The sequence below is a fragment of the Mus caroli genome, unplaced genomic scaffold (genome assembly GCF_978045245.1).
Source record: "Mus caroli unplaced genomic scaffold, Mus_caroli_1 scaffold_22, whole genome shotgun sequence".
Lineage (NCBI taxonomy): Eukaryota > Metazoa > Chordata > Mammalia > Rodentia > Muridae > Mus > Mus caroli.
In genome coordinates this window covers 18,518,769-18,523,605 of record NW_028227277.1, presented here as the reverse complement: position 1 = coordinate 18,523,605, position 4,837 = coordinate 18,518,769, and positions in this window count along the sequence as shown.

The window sequence follows — 4,837 nt, the reverse complement described above, 5'->3', positions numbered from 1 at the left end:
GAAAATCAAGAAAAAAATTTAAAATTCATAATAAACAAAGTAATATCATTTTCAGTGACATTCAACAACATGTGACATGTACAAATAACCTCCACATCCTGGGTAAACAAAGTCCTATTCCTAAAATCCTCCTCCATTTTTCTGTTCAGATTCTCTGCTCACAGGCCATGCTAGCTAAAGCCACTAACCAATCCTAACCTTGCCTTCTGTTCCCACCCTCTACTCCTTCACATTGAATGAAACACCATCACTTGATGCTGAGAGAACTTGGTAGTTATTGAATATCTTTCCATGGATTGTCACACTGCCTCCTTCTGTCTGCCTACCAAGGGAGTGTGGACAGCCAGATCTCTTGTCACAAGGCTGACATCTAATTGTTTGTGGAGAACTAAAGTAGTTGCTGAGGGAAGCAAAAACTAGCACAGCATAATTTATGACTGGAGAATACAGGCTTGAAGGTAACTTAGGAGGAAATTTGACCATGTTATTATGTTTAGAGAACTGATAATGCCAACTTGGCCCAACTCTATCATAGAACATGAGCTTTCAAACAGAAGTAAAGAGCAGGAGGGGAAGGAGATTGCCTTACCAATAGTCAGAAAGGTCTGGCTTTGGCCAGGACCATGGAAACTGCTTTGCAGTGGCCCTTGTGCTGGGATCTCAGAGATCTCCTGGACAGGTTCTATTATCTGAAGTTTGGGTAGACTCACAGGTGTTTTGGATTGTGTGACAAACATACTCATCTACATCAGTTCTTCCAGGAGTATGTCACACATGTTGATCTGAAGAAAATTTCAGAACCCATCATTCCACTGAAATGCAGATTACATTTCCAGTAACCACTACAGACAACATACATAAAGGAGACAGTGGGGTCAAATACATTCCATACTCACAACAGATTTATACCTAAATGGCCACATTTCAATTACTCAAGAGCCGGGGGAGGCATGTGGATCCTAGACAGATCATGACATGTCTAGACCCTTGAAGATGACATCTTCTATTTTTTAACAAATCAGGAAGACAGGAAGAAAGCAAAAGCATTCAGTCATGCTACCTTCAGGAGGCAGAGTCCTTTGGCAGAGTCCTGTCCATTCAGTTAACTGCCCTGAAGCTGAAGCAACTGCAAAGCAGCACCTGTCCCATGCTGAAGTCATGAATCTCAGCTGGCTGCTCTCCCACAGACACTGTCCAGTGTACATCCAGGCCTTCCCTGTCCAGAGGCTTTGAGAAGTGGTTCTGAGCACAAAGCAATACTACCTTCCTTCTGAGGCCTTTTGGGTATGCTAATGTGAACTGCTATTGGAATTTAATGGGCCAGTGATGTGTATCACTCATGATGGAAAGCTCTTCCTAAGCTCTCACAAATTCAGACATCTACACTCCCCCCCCCTATATTCATCATGCAGATCAGGAAAACCTAGGAAGAACCAGATACTGCTACATATTTTCCTGTCATTTAGATGTTCTATGAATTCTTAACAGGAGGGAGAGCATCGCATATGTTGTCCTTATTTACCCTAACCAAAGCTCATAGCTTTGCTGCTGGTTAGTAGTTACAGGGAGGTAAAAGCATCTATCCACTTAAGGATAACACATGAAAAACAGAAAGAGTATATAGCACAGGAAATTTGATGTTAACTTCTAACTGTCCTACCACAGTGAGTAATCAGAGATAGGCATGGAACCATTTCATGGAAGACAATTTGAAGTGTCTTAAGGTAAAACAATGTCCAAGCACATTTATACAGAAGCAATAATAGTTTATAATAAACTATGTTCCCGTTCCTCCTTTTATATGTTTTCTAGACTATCTGGCATTGCCTTTTCAAACTGTTCCATAAAGATCCAAGCAATACATATCTCGTCACTACAGTGATAATTGTAGTAACTGATCCTGCTGAAGAAATTCATTTACTGATAATAAATGAGACATTGCCATTTGGGTGTTGTAGAGTGGGCATGGAGTCAGGAACTGTGGAGACTCTGTGACCTCATTGCTGAATCCAGCAAAAGAGAATGTTTAAAGGGCTCTGTGGAAGGCTAGGGGAAGTGGAATGACACAGAGACAGAATGGCTCATCCCGACCCAGCTGCCTGACTCCATTTTTGGACTGAGAACAAACAACCACAACCAATCTTCACCTTGTATCCTGGCCTCTTGTGATCTCTCTTGAGGTCTTCTATCAGGGTGAGAAATCTTTGTCTAATTTCCAGGCTGAACTTCTGGGTCTTGGTGTTTGTATTGGGCAAAATAAACAGGAACTGTTCCAACAGGAGCAGAGTCAGGATCTGCTCCACAGAGTGTGACTGAGGCTTCAGCCACTGGAAACAAAGTCCCCAGAGTTTGCCGAAGGCCTCGTGAGGCCCATCTGCTTCATCATACTGGAACTGCCTGAAGCGCTGGACGAAGGCTTCACAGGCTGCCATATTTCCAAGGCTGAGTAGAGGATCCCTGTGGGGCAGAGTTAACGGGTGCTTCCATTTTTCCCACTGGACGGCTCTTTCTTGGTCCTGGGGCCTTAGGTCTCAGGTGTTTCCTTGGGCCTTCAACAGGGATGCCACCTGCAGCAGAGAGGAGGCCTCCGTGAGAAAAGAGACACGGGAGTGATAACTAACGTGTATATGGTTCCTGTCCTTTCAGCTTTCAGAACCTGATGCCAGACATGGTCTCTTCACCAAAACATAAGTGTACACATTCAACTCTGCAAAGAGATGTCAAAAGTTATACAAAACATGCCCACAAACCCTTTTTGCAGACTCCTTGGAACTGTGCGTTCTAGTAGGTTAGCCACTGGCCTGTGTGGCTACTGAACTTGGAATTAGTTGAAGCTGGAAGCTTTTATTCCTACCCACAAGTATCCCTGCAGAATGTTCTCTGCTATTAGGTAGCCATGTTCTGAGCAGTCCCATGGACTGCAGCTGGGAACACCTATCCTTCTGCAGAGACACATGACTAGAACACTGCCTCTTAGCATAAGAGTACTGTCTGTTCTCACATAGGGCCCAGGTTTCATTCTCAACACCCACATGGTGCCCACAACCATTTGTAATCAAGTTCAAGGGAATCCAACAAACTCTTCTATCCTCTCCAGATACCAGGCATGCATGTATGTATATAGTCAGTCATGCGTACAGGAACATAAAACATCCATACACAATTATAAGATACAAACATTAAAACTTTAAAAGAGGTCCAGGCATCTAATCCCACTCCTCACACAATAATGGTATCCACGTGTTTCCAAATGAATGGAGGTCCCCAAAAGGGGAACAGCTACAGTTTCCCTGAGAAAGCCCTCCAGCTTTGAGTGTCCATTAGTAACCTTTGCAGTCAACCCTTCCTCTTTTGATCTTGTCACACCCACTTAGTGGAATGACCTCATGCCCACCTCTACCACTTTGTCTTTACTATAACCTTCATAATAGTTTTTCTCGAAGGAAAAAAAAAACATTATATGAGGAGATGAATGTCATAAAAAATATCTCAGGAGTTCCTATTGTGAAATCAATACTCAGTTCACTCCATATCTGGAGACAGGGCCTAGTCTAAACATCCCTCACACATCTGTGTGCTTATCTCCCACAGGAACTTAGGAGAGAGAGAGTAGTATTGTTCTTTCCCTTTGGTATGATGAGGGTTGAGGTTAAAAAAAAAAAATCTTAGAGTCACTGAATTCATTGAAAGTGCTCAAAGACTGGTCTCCCCAGCTTTCAGGGCTTGTGCCTACTGTGGCATTGGAGAGCTTCTTTCTCTGGCTGGATTTCAACTTCTGCCCTTGTACCCTTTTTCCCTCTCCCCCTCAGTGACTCTTTTCCTTCCTTCCTGTTCCCCTTCCCTTTCCTAAAGCAGTTTCTTTTCTTGACATCTTCTCTAAAAGACTGGCCATGAAAATGATTTCAACCCCATTTCCCCTGTAACATTTCCTTGCAAAAGTGAAGAGATACCTAGCCTGTGCATTGGTGACTCAGAAACAACTATGTGCCTATCTACATGGAGCCTGAAAGGATTATAGTATCCAGGCACATGGAAGAAGAAAAGCCTCTATGGAACCCTTAGAAGATTCTACTTTCCTTGATCTAGATATCTAGGCTTCCAAATGAAGCCCTCTGGGTTGGTATCACCCAAGAGATGAGCATGTGATACATATCCATGATGTAATTTGAGAAACATATAAATATTTACATATAAACACTTAAATGTAGACAATGCTGAAATCATCTACAAGCTTACTTAGTACAGTCATGGTTTACTTCGTAAGATTAAGCAAAGCATTACAAAGAGAAATTGGGGTGAAGTGTCTCAAAGCTCTGGGAGATCAGATTAGTAATTTTGTTGTTTTTAAAATAAGTACCTTATTAAATATTTATAAGATAGGTGTAAGACTCCATATTTCTGAGACCCTAAGCCAAGAAATCTGTAGGTAAGCTCTGTCCCAGCTCTTTAGTGTCCAGAAACCCTCCTCCCTGTGATCCTAGGTCAAAGGCTACGTGATTAATTAGATCACACATTAATAGGTACTCTCCTCTTATGTGGTCAACATGAACATTTCATACCAAGATGCAAACCCTTATTTCTCATATCTTGTATCCCCAAAATAACGGTTTAATTATTATAATTATTATAATTACTATTATTAGAAAAATTACTATTATTACTACTAATAATAAAAATAGTATTATTATTATTATTATTATTATTATTATTATTATTATTACATTGTATGTATGAGGAATCTGTGAGAATATGGCTGTACAAGTGGGTTGTGGTGCATGGGATGACTAGAGGGTGGCTTTGGGAGTCTGAGATTCCTTCCCACTACCAAGGTTTTTAA